This window comes from Hyperolius riggenbachi, chromosome 5 (genome assembly GCF_040937935.1).
Source record: "Hyperolius riggenbachi isolate aHypRig1 chromosome 5, aHypRig1.pri, whole genome shotgun sequence".
Taxonomy (NCBI): Eukaryota; Metazoa; Chordata; class Amphibia; order Anura; family Hyperoliidae; genus Hyperolius; species Hyperolius riggenbachi.
The window spans coordinates 221,860,313-221,877,786 of NC_090650.1; the positions used below are offsets into that span (position 1 = coordinate 221,860,313).

At 39.5% G+C, this 17,474-nt stretch overlaps 1 protein-coding gene across 10 annotated transcripts in view; it reads left to right on the forward strand.

The window, feature by feature from the left end:
* The window catches only part of LOC137518602 (poly(rC)-binding protein 3-like), a 1,088,021-nt gene that overhangs the window by 885,151 nt on the left and 185,396 nt on the right, over window positions 1-17,474 (forward strand). For all 10 annotated transcript variants that reach the window (XM_068236676.1, XM_068236680.1, XM_068236679.1 and 7 more), the window contains one exon: window positions 1,779-1,859. The gene's annotated coding sequence lies outside the window, so the exon portion shown is untranslated. The remainder of the gene's footprint in view (window positions 1-1,778; window positions 1,860-17,474) is intronic.

Genomic DNA, 17,474 nt, shown 5'->3' on the forward strand with positions numbered 1-17,474 from the left:
ATTGGCTTACTCTCCAAATTGGCCATAGATGATGGTATGGACACTAGATTATGGTAGGACCATCAAATTGTGATCTTTTCTGAAGGACAGTCAGGGACATTAATTTTTTAGCATACTCTGTGAAGTGCTACATAAACTGTTATAATTATCAATATACATTTTTATAAAGCTAAGTGCAATCTATGACAGTTACTAGACCTGTTTGCTGCAAGGCTGTAGTTATGTGTATGTTTCCCCAGGCAGATGTCATGTGTGTGGCACTTAGAAGATTAAATTAAAGGAATCTGTATATCACTCTCCTGTGTCACAAGATACACAAGGGAAGTCAGGGATGAATTGCTACTCTATGAAGTGGAATTCTGAGTAGCAGAGCAGATACATATAGCTAACATTTCTTCATATGGTATCTGTTATGTTAGATTAAAATGGATCTCGGTGCAGACAGATTTCCTTAAACATTCTCTTGGCATCTTCTCTCAGAACAATGGAAGGCAAGTTGATTCCACTGAACATGTAAACAAATGATTACAAAGTTTAATATACTGTACAAATGTAGGGGCTTGCAATTGTAATATGTGAAATGGTATTACTATAAAGTAGTTTGCATTATATATTGGTGGTGCTTCACTCAGTGCATTCCTCATTGGTTTCTATATTTGTATGCTTACATTTTTTCTACAGTTGACTATTTTAATATTTACTTTTAATACCAGAAAATGATCTTTGTTATTATTAACCACTTTACCCCCAGCGGTACGAATTTCTCTGCCCCTTTTTTCCCTCCTAAAATACCAGGGACGGAGAAATCCGTACCTTCCGCGCTACCGCCGCTGTCCGCGCTCCCGCCGCTCGTGCGCACGCACCCGCCGCTCGTGCACGCCGCCGCCCGCTCGCCCGGAGATCAATGGACGGGAAAATCCATTCCCGTTCGTTGATCTAGCCCCCGCAATGATCTGCTGCTTCTTTCAGAAACAGCGAGATCATTGTGCGTCTCCCAGCCTCCTACTGCTTCCTGTAAGCGTCCTTCCGGACGCTTACAGGTCGCATGTAAACAAACACTCTGGGGCCATCTTGTGGCCAAATAGTAAACTACACCCTAAAAGCATTTTACATATACAAACATTACATTTACACAATAAATTAACTCATTACCTCCCACACTCCCCAATTTTTTATTTTTTTTTTGTAATTATAAAAAAAAAAAAAATACAATAAAAAAAAAACATAAATAGTTACCTTAGGGACTGAACTTTTTAAATATTTATATCAGGAGGGTACAACACTGTTACTTTATAAACTATGGGCTTGTAATTAGGGATGGATGCAAAACTGAAAAAAATGCACCTTTATTTCCAAATAAAATATTGTCGCCAAACATTGTGATAGGGACATAATTGAAATGGTTTTATAACCGGGACAAATGGGTTAATACATTTCATGGGTTTTAATTACAGTAGCATGCTTTATTTAAAAACTATAATGGCCGAAAACTGAAAAATAATAATTTTTTCCCACATTTTTTCCTATTTCCCCATTAAAACACATTTAGAATAAAATAATTCTTGGCATAATGTCCCACCTAAAGAAAGCCTAATTGGTGGCGAAAAAAACAAGATATAGTTCATTTCATTGGGATAAGTAATAATAAAGTTATAGACGAATGAATGGAAGGAGCGCTGAAAGGTGAAAATTGCTCTGGTGGTCAGGGGGTAAAACCCCTCAGTGGTGAAGTGGTTAATGTTATTATTAATGACAATATTTTTCATTGATTATAACAGGGAGAATACAGTTCCTTGGGTTTTGGAGTATATCTACTGTATCCTATTTGAAGCCAATATCTGAGTTTGGAAAGCAGACTGGTAAGTTCTATGCTTTATGTAGATAATATGTGTGACAAACTTAAAGGACAACTGATGTGAGGAGAATATGGAGGCTTCCATATTTATTTCCTTTTAAACAATACCAGTTTCGTGGCAGCCCTGCTGATCTATTTGGCTGCAATAGTGTCTGGATCCCATTTGAAACAAGCATGCCGCTAATCTTGTCAGATCTGACAATAATGTCAGAAACATCTGATCTGCTGCATGCTTGCCCTGCGTCTAAGGCTGAAAGTATTATGCTGGATACACACGGTGCGTTCCCGCACTCGATGCACCGCTCCATTCCCGTTGATTCGCGGACGCTCGATTATTTCCGACATGTCCAATTCGCGTTTCGATGGATCGTTAGGTCGATTTGGCATACTTTACATGACAATCGACCTAACAATCATCGAAATGGGCTCGGAAAAGCTCCAAAATAATCGAGCAGCTGGGAATCGAGCGGCGCATCGAGTGCGGGAACGCACCGTGTGCATCCAGCATTAGAGGCAGAGGATCAGCAGGACTGCCAGGCAACTGGTATTGTTATAATGGAAATAAATATGGCAGCCTCCATATCTCTCTCACTTCAGTTGTCCTTTAAGTTAGGTTTTAAACTTTACTTTATTCATATAAGTGAACTGTGACACAACATAAAGTTATTGAATTGATCAAGAAGAATGCTATTGGTCCAGATTAAGAGAGTTACTACATATTTATCCTTAAAGCCAACACAACTTCCTGGTACCAACAGCCTCAGCAGACATTACTGAATTTAAAGTGGACCTGAACTCAGAACTTCCTTTCTGCTCTGAAAGATAAGCAACAACTTAACCTATTTTGGTTCCTGGACCTAGTTTCTACGTCCAGGAACCATGCGCGCTACCGCGGCCGATCGCGCGCGTGCACGCGCACTCCCGGCCGTGGATTCGGTAGCCACGGAATCAATGTATCGGGCTATGGTGCCCGATCACTGATTCCTCTCCCCCGCTGAAAAAGCGACAGCTTCTCTCGGAAGCTGTGCTTTTTCTGGCTGTTCCCTCCCCGATGCGTCACTCTAAGCGTGTGCTACGCTTAGAGTGACGTCATGTAAACAAACTCATGGCCGCCATCTTGTGGCCAAAAAGTAATACTACACCTGAAAGAAAAAATAAATAAAAATTAACACACATTTACATTATAAATCTATTGTTTACCTCCCACCCTCCCAAAACTACCCAAATAAAATGTTTAATATAAAAAAAAAAAACATTACAATAAAAAAAAAACATGTAAATATTTACCTAAGGGTCTAAACTTTTTAAATATCAATGTAAAAATGAAATATTTCTATATTTTTTTTATTTTAAACTTGTAAATAGTGATAGATGCAAAATGGAAAAAATGCACCTTTATTTCCAAATAAAATATTGTCGCCATACATTGTGATAGGGACATAATTTTAATGGTGTAATAACCGGGACATATGGGCAAATTTTAATTATGGAGGCATGTATTATTTTAAAACTATAATGGCTGAAAACTGAGAAATAATGACTTTTTCCATTTTTTTCTTATTCTTCCTGTTAAAATGCATTTACAGTAAAGTGGCTCTTAGCAAAATGTACCCCCCATAGAAAGCCTAATTGGTGGCGGAAAAAACAAGATATAGATCAGTGCATTGTGATAAGTAGTAATAAAGTTATAGGCTAATGAATGGGAGGTGAACATTTCTCACGTGAAAACGATGGAACGCGAATGGGTTAATAACCTTTAAATAAACACATTTCTTTAAATCTGCAGCATGTGTACTTTCATAGAAGCAGACATAGGGTTAACATCCTGTGTTTACAAATTCAATGCTCTGCTGAGGCAGCCAGCTGACACAGGGGAGAGATCAATTTACAACTGGTGATTAGAGACAAATGAGGGCAACTTAAACAGACTAAACTCTCTAAATACATACAGGATGCATTTCTCTATGTGTTCCTTCTCTCCTGTGCAAGAGTTCAGGTCCACTTTAAAAACAACTGCCCCCCTGGATAAGTTGACTACATCATGTAAAATATCCATCCACAGTAAACAGATCAAGCTTACAGTAAGCCAGTTCTTAAAGAGAATCTGTACTCTAAAATTCTTACAATAAAAAGCATACCATTGTATTAATTATGTTTTCCTGGGCCTGTCTTTGCTAATTCTGCCACTCCCTGCTGCAATCCTGGCTTGTAATTGCCAGTTTTAGGCAGTATTTACAAAAAAAAAAACATGGCTGCTAACCAGCATGTGATAGGCTGAGAGAAGCTCAGTCCGTGACTCATACAGAGCCTGGAGGGGGCGTGGAGAGGGTGTGTATAGCTTCTGCCTATCACAAGCAGAGAAGCACATTCCTGCCTGAGTGCCTGAGCTCGACAAAGCTGACAAAGGAAAGAAGATAAGATTATATAACAGAGATAATACAGCCATTGTGCATTTAGGAAAGGCTGCAGTAAGACAGACCACATTAGAACAGGTATAGGAAGTATAGGAGTCTCTTTATGCCTCTTCATCTAGCTTCTGGCTCCTGCTCACACATCTGCCCAGCAGCCAGGGAAATATGCCTGCAGCAGCCAGCCACCTGAAATAAAAGAGTGAAGGGCTGAAATGTACTCAATAACAAGTTTCATCAATGAAATGCAGGGTGGGCCACTGCATTTTCATGTAGGAACATGATAAACATATTCCATGCAATGCCTTTGGATGATACATTTTTCTTTTGTGGTCCTTTGGTAGAGGAAAGTAAGCATCTTCCTTGTGTAATATATGTGAACATATTGGTATTACTGTATACAATTCTTAAATGAACAGTTAGCCATATGCAGCATGCTGTGACAAGTATTATCTAAGTGCTTGTCCTTTTCAGAGTTAGTTCTCCCCTTTTCTGTTGTAGAGGACACCGCATATATGGTGGGGGTCGTGAGTACACAAAGAGAGGGATGAATCAAGCAATTTTTATGGTTTTGAGATTTCTTTTGGTAAATAATTTGGAAAATTATCACCTTTAATGACCAGCGTACTTTGTGCCATTGTCAGCAGTGCAGGTGTGTTTAGTTCCTGTCTGATAGCCTTCCTCATTCTTTTGACCAAAAAATGACCTAAAACAACTCCTAATAGCTAATCAGCTAGGTTGATGTGAGCACATCCTCCATCTTTTTTTATAAGCAACGTCACATGATTCCAGCTTCACTTGCTAATGTTGTCTTCCAAGTTAAAAGCAGAAGATAGTATTGCAGGCAGGAAAATTATATTGTGTAGTGCAGTTCTGTGGTTTGCATTGTTAGGAACTATTTCTGCTATGCCCACATTGTATCCATGGCACATTCATTTCACAAACAGCTCTTTTAAGAGGTCATTTGGTGTGTTACTAAGTATATTTGCGGGTGACAGAGTTTGAACATGATAATTACAAGCAACTGGCAGCTCTTTTGTATGCATTTTGTAATGTTTATATTTATAGTTTTGCTGGGACTTTAGCATGCATGTATGTTTTAGCACTGCTATTGGTGAAAGATATGAAGGTTATACTGACTTAGCGCCACCTCTCTTGGCCCTGGCTCATCTGATTCCCTCCTCGACATGCACAGACTTAAATCACCACACCCCAACTCGCACAACTACCCTAGCTTTAGTTTTCTGTCTGACTTTTTTCTTCCCAACATTTTTATCCCAAAATATGTAATTTTTAACCTTGTTCTTTGCCTAAGCATAGTGTTAACCCACACCCTTAACCCAACTCTCAATATCTTGGAATCCGTCGTTATACCCAATCGAATACAATGCTTTCATCTAAACCTAATGCTAGCCCTAAGCTAATCTGGTGTTGAACCAGTCTTGACAATGAATCCCCCAAAATAGTGATGCGTAACAATCAGGATGGCAATGTATAACTGTTCTTACCAGTATGGTTAATAGCCAAGTAAAACATGAAGTTGAACTGTTTTATTTTATTAGGAGGTGTAAAGATTTTACATTAAGTTTTTTTATGTTAATTTTTGTGTGTCATTTCATCTTTTTATTCTGCTACCTTAAGGGCGTTCCTTCATTTTGGAATACTTTTGTTTAAATGAGGTTAAGTTTTTTTTTTTCAGTGTTTAGTTCTGTTAGGGGCAGTGACAGCAATAATAATCTAAAGCAGGCTGTAATTCATTTTTACTCTTTAGAAAACTTAAATAAGAGTTTACATTGAACTTAAGCTGTGTTTAAAAAGAAGGCAAACACACATACTTTCCCCTGTTAATATTGTGATTTTTTTCAACAATATAACATGCTTCATCACTCTGGCTAGTAAAGGTCACATTTTGTAGTGTTTTCTCGTTTTGAAATATTTTGTGTGTTTTGTAAGTTTTATTTAAGCTGGCTGTAAAAGGAATCAGCGGTTGCTTCTGGAGTCATAGAGCGCCTCACAATAACACAGTGACATTGATACATCTCTTAATTCCTAGTTAAACATCCTAGTGCCAGAGCTGAATGGAACAGCATGCTCTGCAATCACTGTGTAGAAGAGGTGTACAATGCTTCAGCCCTCCTCCAATGTCATAGGAAATGAAGAGGGTGAGCAGAACTTATTCACCTACTCAAACGATCTTATTCACCTCAATGGAAACCTGTTTGATTCATGGCAGGGGATGTTCAGGACAGCCTCTAATTATGTAATTGAACAGGTTATTGAGATAATGTGTGAACTAAAATACATGACTGAGCAAAGGCATTTCTGTTCTCCTCCCACTTGTCACATCATTATTACTAAGTCAGCTTTTACAGGGAAAACGGTTTGTGCTGAAGAAAATTATAGGGGGATATATTGTATTTTATACAGATTAAAAACTTACAGGGCTAAATGCTTGCAAGGACAAATACTAAGCTTAAATCAAATGTAAAAATAACAGCTCTAAGGGTGATGATACCATGTCTACTGTCATGATGTGACCCCAAAGAGGGGTCACAATTAGAGAGTGCCAAGTAATGAAAAACTCCACTTACAACAGCAGCACCACCACATATAGTAGAATGTAATACATTATTCATTGTTTACATTCATTATCTTCATTTCAGCGTCAGAAACACTTCGTATCCTACTTAATAAAGTCTCAGGTTTCTGCGTCCGTGCGTGTGTGTGTGTACTTCCACACTGCACAGGCGCTAATAGCGCAGGACGCTATTGCAGGTGGGAACGCAAAAAAGGATACGTTTGGCGCGCAGGTGCATTTTCCGTGTTGACGGTAACAAAACTAGCTGGCGGCGGGACAACAGAGGATCGTGGAGGACTGACGCGGGATAGGAAGGCTGCAAGGGGCTGGCAGAAGCCCCAGGTAAGTGAAAAACGTTGTTTTTTTTTTTTTTTTTTTTAGTATTCAGTTCCGCTTTAAGTAACACAACAGCATGCACATGAGCAGCAATTTTCCAGCTACTCCAGGGCCCAGAGTTAAAAAGGACAGGGTCAAATTTCTGATCTGAATATGTAAACCTGCAGATTTTGTATCCATTGTATGTTCAGCCATACGTTGTCTGTGAGGGCATGTAGCCATACTGAGACAAGCACTTCACTTACATAATGAATGCATGAGTGACTTACCCACTGAAGTGGAGCCACAACTTCTTCCTAAGTAAAAGTCTGTTGTTAGTAACAGCTCCGCGTACTGTATCTTTTAAGCAGAAAAGAGTTGCATGCTTTTCTCTATATGTAGTTACGTTTTCAAGTATTGACCCTGCTATTATAACCAGATACTTAAGATAGGATTATTTTTAATTTGCTTCACTTCATTCTTCAAGTCACTTATGGATTTCACTTGTGTGACTGCTCCCCCCTTCATTGCCAGAATTAAGACGTATATCATCACAAGCTCTCACATAACAACAGTTAAGACATCTTATACTTGATGTGTTGATCAGATACACATTAGCTGTCACTTTTAGATATCTCATTGAGAGTTTTATGTGAGAGATTTGTCTTTACTTCTTTTATATATGAGTCTCACTGATATGTATTAGGGTCCCTTATTAAAGGCTTGGTTCACACATAAAAAGGTGTCCAGTCCTGTCCTGGCATCAGTTTTGCATGTGTTTCTATGGATGTGTTCATAAATCTGTACATTTCCGGTTCGGTCCAGTACTGTCAGTTTTATATCAGCTTTGTATAAGATTCTATGAGTGTGCTGACACATGAAAGGTGTACATTTCTGCTCCAGTCAGGTAAAATTGATAGAAACCTGATGCAAAACTGACAGGAACAGGAAGTATTGCACCAGACCAGAAATTTGTTGATGTATGTGTGAAACATGCATACAGTTTGTTCTGTGAGGGACATTGTGCTGCATTAATAGATGTAACAGTAGGGGGAGCAGTTTTCTAAACTTGATCGCTGATACATTTTAATCAAACAGAACTGAAGCAAGACTTAGGAGGTTTTGCTGCACTTTCGGATGATTGCAGAACACCCACCTTTTTTTCAGTCTGGAACAGTTTATAAATCCTTCCACTCATTGAAGAGTGCTAGCTTTCGGTTCCTGTGTATTTTTAGAGCATGAGACATTTAAAGCACCCAGGATGTGGTTACAGTTTTTGCTTGAGGGGATGGGGGAGGGGTAGTCAGGCAATCATGGACAGCTAAAGATATTTTAAAGGGATTATTATATTTCTACTCCAAATTTCTTTAAGCTAAATACCGTAATATTCTTTTGTTTGCTTATCACTGTTGATTATCCTCCATACTAATGCTCAGACCACATGTTTGGCTGGAATTAAATAACTGAATTTTCTTCAGTAAAATGCAAGTTATTTAAACTATCCAGCATGAAGATTAACTAACCGCACACAGCAGACACCGCCATTCAAAGCAACTGACATGAATATTACTATGCACATTATTTACACACTCCATATACTGTAAGAAAATCTGATTGTTTTCTGCACTGACTTTCACCCTTAATCGCCTTCAGTGGCTTGAATAGAACGCAAAATTACTTACAGATTTCAGAGATTGTTGGATGATGATCCACAGTTTCTGTATACCACTGCAAGATTAATTTCACATTAATCTTCCAATAATCCCCTGCAGTCATCTTCTAAACTAAAATCATCTGGAAGCTTCTAAATGTATAAAATACAACAAAACCATAAATATTAATGCAGGGATGGACAGATCCCTGGAGGCAGGTAGCCTAAAAATGATTGCCGGCTCCAAAATGTGAGGTCTTACTTTAGTGTTATTTAAGTTAACATGAATCATTCACCCCATCACAGTATCTCATCGTATTGCACTTAATTAGCACTGACATGATTATCTGCCTCTTTCCACTGAAATGAACAGGCGTTAATGCATGGTTCGCAGCACTGCACATACATCCCCAACAGTCTTCTTACTTTAATATAATGGGCTCTGGATATCTAGCACAATGCCTTGAGAGCTAGTTTTTGCAATTATGCCAATGCAAATGGATGAGCACATGCACAGCAGCCTGAGATTTTTCATACTTTCCTGGCTCTGCATCAATACATGCGAGCACAACCACGATATTAAATCATTTCATCTTCTTGCCTGCAGGCTTTAGTTTTTTTATAAATACAGATCTTTTTTTCCCTCTGCATTGCATTAGATTACCTAGAATGATTTATAATCGCAGTATTTAGTGAACCAATCCCATTGTATTACTTCCTGACAGTGTGTATACATATACCTTTATTCCTGACGCAAATAGCAGATACATTATTAGGTATAATATTATGTGCTGTATTAGACTTATTATGATATAAGGATAGTATCTGAAAATCCCACTAACATACTCTACAAAGCATAGATTGTGCCAATACCTTTGTTATGCAAATATGTGGATATCACTGATTTATTGTAAATTACTGATGCACATCGCCTTTAATACTCTTGGATTCAGGATCAACCAACTAAAATATTTGGTGCAAACTTAGTTCTTTATTTGCAGTGATAAGAATTAATAGAGCGTTCAATGAAATGGTATACCTGTAGTAGTATGCTGGAGAATATAGTGCTGTTTAGTATACGTTTGTGTGTACTGGTGCTGTGTTTGTTGTTGGGGAGCTTGTATAGCTTTACATCTGTTATTTTATAGACCACTGACTTACAAAGCCCATTAGCAGATGATATTGGCCAATCCACAACTCCAATATAGTCCACCACAAGTACATTTTATGTTTACTCAAGTTTTATTAAAACTTCAAAATAGACAAGTACACAGAAACATGCCACATACTGGTCATAATAAATACTGGTCATAATAAAAAGACTTGCCATCTTGTTATCATGACCAGTATATGACAAGCCAGGAGAATGGACACTGAAATGACCAGAAAATCACAGGGGTGCAAAGACAGCAAATGACATGTCACAGAAGTCAGATGACAATATCAATATCAAATGAAGAGAAAACTATAATAACCCAGAACCTTCACTGCGGAGTCACTACACCCAGTCAGCAAACAAAAAAATACCCACCCAAGGGGCTCCCAACCCAATCCTGACTCCACAAAACTATGTAAATAAGGAAGCCAAATGGGCAATATTAGTCTCCCATTATAATAAATCATCCAAACTTCCCATTTGTTGAAGAAAAGGACAAATTATCTTGCAGGGTATAAGCAAGTTTTTCGTTCAGCATAACTTGATCAAGACGATGGGCAAGAAGATCCAACAAGATAGAAGGCTTTTGCTTTAGACCCGGTTCACATTAGCCTTTTTTCGCAGAGCTGGCCGTACAGATCCGGCCATCAGGATCAGGTAAAAACTGTCATTTTTTAAAGCCAGTGTTCTGTAAACTGTCAGTTTTCTATTTGCTCCTAGGGAGCTGCAAAACCATCAGTTTCCGTTCAGCTGGGCACAACGGTCCAGAAAAATAGGTTCTGCAGCATTTCTTGTCCGTTGAGCAGAACGGACAACGGATTCATACAAGCAGATGGATGTGAACGGATCCATTGGTTAACTTTGGATCCGTTCGCATACCGGACCGTTTGTACAGTATACGTTCCACTTCAGTTCCGCTCACCACTAATGTGAAATGGGCCTTAGATAACGAAGAAGGGGAGACCAAAAGGAAGGCCAAATATTTAGAAATAGGGCAGGCTACTAGGAGAATAGCTGTAAACATATCCTCTACATGCTTCCATAGTTTCTGGGCCTCCGAGCAGTCACAAAAAATGACCACAAATAAATTTTAGTGCAGTCTCTATAAAACAGTCTATAATCCAGGACATGAGGCCCTGGCATGAATATTGTTTTTTAGCTGGATGTCAGAGATGGCCTGTGAGAGGAGACACCTGTTCCTCTTATGAAATGGTAATGATGCGCATATTAGACATTCATATCTTGTGCTGCCTTGGATAATATATGGTGAATGGCTGTGGCCCCAACAACAAAATATAAACATGCAGGGGTCTAAAGCTTTATTGTTGTCCTAAATATCTCTGAGCTCCCACAGTCTATACCATCTGAATTAGTTTGCTGGTCCTGTCCGTCAGGAGAAAAAGAAACTAGAGTAGAGTGGCTTAAAAGGATGAAAGGAAACAGCGTAGATTGTCTGTGTAGTATTGCCTATTAGACTGACCAAACATAACAAAGAAGAGATACTTTGCCCTTTCATTAGCAGCAATGAATATTGAAATGAAAAGTTGTTGCAAGATGTATGATAAGGTTTTGTTCTGGACAAAATGAGGAATGTGTCCGTTTCATCTTGTTTTGTTGGAGAATAAATTGATAATATATGTAAGGTTTTGTCACTTAGGCACTTAGGTATAATAAATAATTATATTTGAATATATTACTTAAGGGAACCTGAACTGAGAGGAATGTGGATGCTGCTATTTTCATTCTCTAATAATGCCAGTTGCTTGACTTCTGTGCTGATGCTTTGTCTCTAATACTTTAAGTCACTGGACCAGAATAAGCTTGCAGATCAGATGCTTTGATTTGGGTCTGAGATTGACAATTAGAAGTGCCCTATAGGGAAGTAGTATTCTTACCTCCTCATTGATTATACTTAATGTATTGAATTAATATTCCTTTAATGGCACACAATGTGTTTTGCCGGGTACTGCTGGATTCTTCAGGTGATTTCTTAAAATTATATAGTTAGTGAGATGAGCACCTTTTTAATACCAGACTCAGTTCCTCACTCTGCAATTTATTAAAAGCTTATTTAGGGCCTGTACACACTTAAAAACGCAAGCAAAATCGCATGCGTTTTTAAAATCGCAGGTGCATGTAGTTTTAAAAACGCATCGTATGCCTGCGTTTTTGATGCGTTTTTCTTGTAATTGCTGATTGGCTAAAGAATCCTTTGTTTTTTTTCTAGTTTATATTTCAACAGGAATCAGGAAATTGCAGAGTCTTCTGGGATACTGACTTCTGAAAAACGCAGGCAAAAACGCAAGCGCATGCGTTTTTAATGCGTTTGTAAAAAAGCGCAGCAGGCACTGCGATTGCGTTTTTCTAAAAACGCATCGCACCAGTGTGTACAAGTCATCACGATTTTCATTCTTTTACAAAAGACCTTGCGATTTTAAAAACGCATGCGTTTTTAAAAACGCAGCGCAAGCGCAGCAGTGTGTACAGGCCCTTAAAGCCCCAGCTCAGCCTCCCAATTTTTATGCAGATGATTCTAAATTTGACAATGTATGCTTTGTGCATTTCATGTCTGTCCTTTTCTCAAAAATCATATTTAACATACCTTGTCTGCTGGCATCCAGTAGTGTCTTATTGCCAGTAGAGTCGGAATGACATCTCCAGAACACATCAGATCACCTGACCCAGCCCACTTCTCTCCACTACAACTCTACAGTTGTGCAGTTTCTCCGTCCTCAGTGTGTAAGGAAGCATTTAACCCTTCTCATACCTTCTTATTGGGTAAGGGATTTTTTGTAAATATATATGGTTTTCAGTGTTTGTTATTGCAGCCATAAAGAAAAACAGGTGCAAAAACATGTGTATACCATGCGCAGAAACATGTAAGAATGCTTGCTCCCTCATGGGGAGGATTGCAAATCCTGATAAAATCTGCACAGAACAGGAGCAGAATCTAGGCCTTTATGCTGTCCTGTCACCACTGTGTGTGCTGTTGCAGGGCTTCCTTTTGTTAGAACGGATGTAGGTAGCGGAATTATAAAAGTGCAGATTGCTTTGTGCAGTTGTTTGACTCTGTAAGCTACCTTGAAGATAGAATAATGACATTAATTTACTACAGAATTTAATAAGAGGAAGTGTCTTCTAGAGGCCTCCTTTGGTCATTTACAGCTTTTAACACGTTCCACAGTTTCTGCAACTTTTATGCTTTTCTGTGCACTTTCTGTTCATTCACTTGCCATCATTTGTTCTTTAAAAAAAGGTTTGCAGTCATTCAAATTATTGTAAGGGTATTCAACAAGAGAAGTTGTGAACATGTACTGTGTATGCCTTTGTATTTAGTAGAACCACGAAGTAGTGTTTGACTGTAGTCTAGAGCATTTCAGAATTCAATAAAGGTAACTTCCATGACTTTGAGTGTCCTTACAGGGCACAAATAGTTTAGTAATTGTCACTGTCGAGGCCTGTGGAGTGACTGTGGTGTGCTGAGGCGAGGGACTCGTACAGTGCTGTACTAGAGCAGAAAACTAAATAACGAAAAATATCACCCTGCATTCGCTTTGTAGATGAAAACAGAAATAATTCAGTGTGTGAATATTTATGCTGATATTTCCAAAAACAATAGGCAAAGGCTATAAAAACATTGAAGAGTTTAATATTTTCAAGTCATTTATTTAATCACTAGTACTGAGCAATCTGGTTGAGGAAATTTTTTGGTCAACTTTAGAAATAGACATATACGGTAGTTTGATGCTGAAGCAGAAAGTATACGAGCCACAAAGTCAATTCCTTTTAATTGCAGAATTGCAGAATCACTGTACACACCAAGTATAACATGACTGTGTAAACTTGCATTGAAAAAGAGTACAGTACATGCACGGAAAAAAAAAAAAAAAACTTTTGGACCTGGCAACCTTACTGAAAAATATATTTTATTGACTTTGACAAGACATAAGAAATAAATGTATGAATTTTGTCTCCACTATTGCTGTTGTGCTTTTCATGAAAACTACTGAATCAGAAATTGCCTAATTACGACTGAGTAAATTATTTAGAGAGGCATTCATATAGGGGCATAACTACGAATCATGGGCCACTCCAGGCAATTTGATTTGGTAAATTTATGTTCATACAATCTTCCCCTCTCCTTATGGTCACAGTCAAGTAGCCTATATGCTGGGGTCACATAACTAGTCAGGCTCCCACCCAATGTGGCCTCAACACCTGCTCTATAGTAGGAGGCCACTGTGTAGGAAGAAAGGTAAGAAGTTGGAGGGCCCCATGTCTCTGGTTTCCCATGCAGCAGTAAAGCCTGCTCCCCCTATGGTTACACCTCTGCATTCGTATTACATACATGTTGGTAAGATTGTTTCATCCATCACACTACAACATATAGGCACAGAGTTACAAATGATATGAAGATTTACAGGGTAAGTCTTGCATGTGCACATCCACGCCACCCCAAGTCAGATCTATCGGATAATCCTTCAATTAAAACACATTTCCTTAGACACTTACAGGAATGTTCACTGGACCAGCTAGCTCTCTCTCTCTCTCTCTCTCTCTCTCTCTCTCTCTCTCTCTCTCTCTCTCTCTCTCTCTCTCTCTCTCTCTCTCTCTCTCTCTCTCTCTCTCTCTCTCTCTCTCTCTCTCTCTCAAACACACACACACACACACACACTTTTCATACAAAGAGATACATACTGTACATTAAATTAGACAGTTGGCAAAATACATTACTGTCTGTCACTTATTTCATGCGTTGCTCAGAGGATACGAAACAACTCCTTTAAGCAATGACGTCTGAGGTGCAAGTAGCTCCTTCAAACTGTTTCTAAGTTACAAGACATGTCTTTAGTGACAATTAGCCCAACAGTGCTGCCCACAGGATATACCCCCTCTACACTACTCTCCAGGCAGTAGACATTAGTAATAACTGTCATTTTTAAGTAGTACAATCCTTTCATAAACCACTCCAACAGCCCATCACTTTAAAATATAAAGATGCTGATTAGTGCAAATGGTGACACCCAATGGGTGGAGTCAGAAGGGGTGTTGCATGTGTTGCATATATAACAGAGTGCATGACCCTCAAAAATGTGAGATAGAGAATTATTTTTGCCAATTCCTTGCATTTGATACCACAATCAACAATTTAAACATGAAATCAGTTTCCAGCAAACTGGTTGCTTATCCACATTGACTGCTCCTTTGATAAGATTATAATTATTCACAATATACCGTATGAGAATGTACTGTCAGTTTTGCTGGAACTAAGTATTTGTACAGTGAAGATGTTTGTTTCTTGCAAGTGTCAGTTTTAGTGTATAAAAGAGTAATTCTAATAATGCTCTAAAGAACAAATGGTACAGACTTAATATGATTAAATAATTTATGTTTTTCTCCAATGAATATTGTAACGATCGGTGAAGCACAGAGAGGATCTGATTACCAGTGATCTGCAGAACCACTGGGAATACAGATGTATACCAGATTATACGTGATCTGCAGTATCACTGATAATCCGATATACTAGCTAACCTCTGTTCACCTGAGTAGAGTGTAGTGTTTTGGTGTAACAGTAACACTTAGAGGACAGGGCCTCAGTACAGTAAGGCGTACTGTACAGATTCCTTCCGCAAACCTGAGCTCTCCAAGGCGGGAGGAGTCAGGCTGCCAGCGGGAAGGATATACTGAAAGTAACCCTCTGGCGGAAGGGTCACTTAACAGAACGAGGAACCGCCTCTAACAGTAAGGTCGGTTCTCGAGGTCGGACAAGCCAGGTCGTACACACACGGACAGATAAAGTACAAGATCAGGAGGCAAAGGCGGAGTCAAAGTACAGGCAGGGTTCAGCAACGGGGTATCAGAAATATCGGGGTACAAAATCAGGAGGCAGAAGCAGAGTCAAGGAACGAGCCGGGGTTCGGCAACAGAGTATCAGAAATATTGAGGTACAAGATCAGAGTTCAAAAGGGTAGTCAAGGCAGGCAAAAGTCATAACAAATAAAAACAATCAAACTAGTACTTTAGCTATCAACAGAATCTAGCTAAGTGTAGGATTACAGCTCCAGCTGGTCCCGGCACACTTGCGGATCTGACTACAGATCTGGGTGCTCCCACATATGTGATCGCACGCCAGACAAAGAGCAAGTGAACAACCAGCAGTGTATATACTCTAGGACCTTTCCAGGACCTCCCTAATTGCTGGTCCAATGAGAGCAGTGGAATTTGTCAGCTGACCCAGCTGGCCAGCCGACACCCTTCTAACTGCTATTTAAACTCTGCCTCTGTGCTCGCGCGCGCGTGTAAGTCTGAATCTTGGTGGACTATCAGTCCCAGCCACACCAGTACTGTCATGCAATGTATCTAGTGCGGGGGCCGCCTCTGATGCGGATTCCGCCGTTACCAATGCGGATTCCGCCGCTCTGCCTAAGCGGCATGCGGCGGTTTTTCCGCGTTGTGACGCGCTGCTGAACGCGGAAACAGCCGCCTCATTGTGAGAGACGGCGGCTCTTCCGCGTTTCCTCACAAATATATCACTGAGTTGCGTTCAGAGGTGTTATATTTTGACGATAATGGCATTTCTGGTACCATCCTAGAGGCTGTCACAGTCAATTTACACTATTTTTTAATTCGATTTTGAAGAGTTGAATGTTAATCAGAAGACCTTAGCTTTATAACTTAATCATATCAAATGCATTTTTATTATAGCACTGATAGTATTAACATTATTGTCTTTTTTATATGTATATCATTCCACTTAAGTTCAGGGCCCTTTTACACTAGCAGGTGATCCCTGCATTGTGTTACCCTATTTTGCCGCAGGAGGCCGCAAAGACAATGAAAGTCTTTGGATACTATCATACTTATTGCAGTCCCTTGTGGTGTGCCTAAAGTATCCGCATGTTGCTTAGGGTAATGGAAGTCTATGGGCGACACACATAGTAGAATTTGTTGGTATGTTGCAGCGCACATGTGCAGACCACCAGGAATCACAGGGAAACCCAGTGACGTACTTCCTGCCCAGCAGGGAGTATGTCCTTGAACAGTGGGCAGTGATGTGCACTCTGCCACAGCGTCACATGTTTGGCTCACAGTGATCTCAGGGTCAGGAACCAATGAAATTGGCTCCTGATTGGCTCACAGAGTTCTGCTGTCATAGCGAAAGCAAAGCAATTGGGCTGCAGCGGTGGGAAAGCAGCATTATTGATGGTAGTGGCAGGAGCAGTAATTGAAATCTATGGTCTGGCAGGGATAACTGGTACCAAACAGGGCATCGATTTCAATTACCAACATGGGAAGGGGTTAACAAAAATCAGACTTTGTCTTAAGGTTTTGATTTACTGGAAACCTTCTGCCCGATGTAGCAACGGAATCCCAAAACATAACCAGGCCACTTTCATATTTCACAGTAGGTATGGTTTAGAGCCTCTTATTATTGCCAGGGCATAGATTTCAATCTCTCATGGCTCATCGCCCTCCGTTACTGCTAATGACAGCTGAGCTCCAGGTGC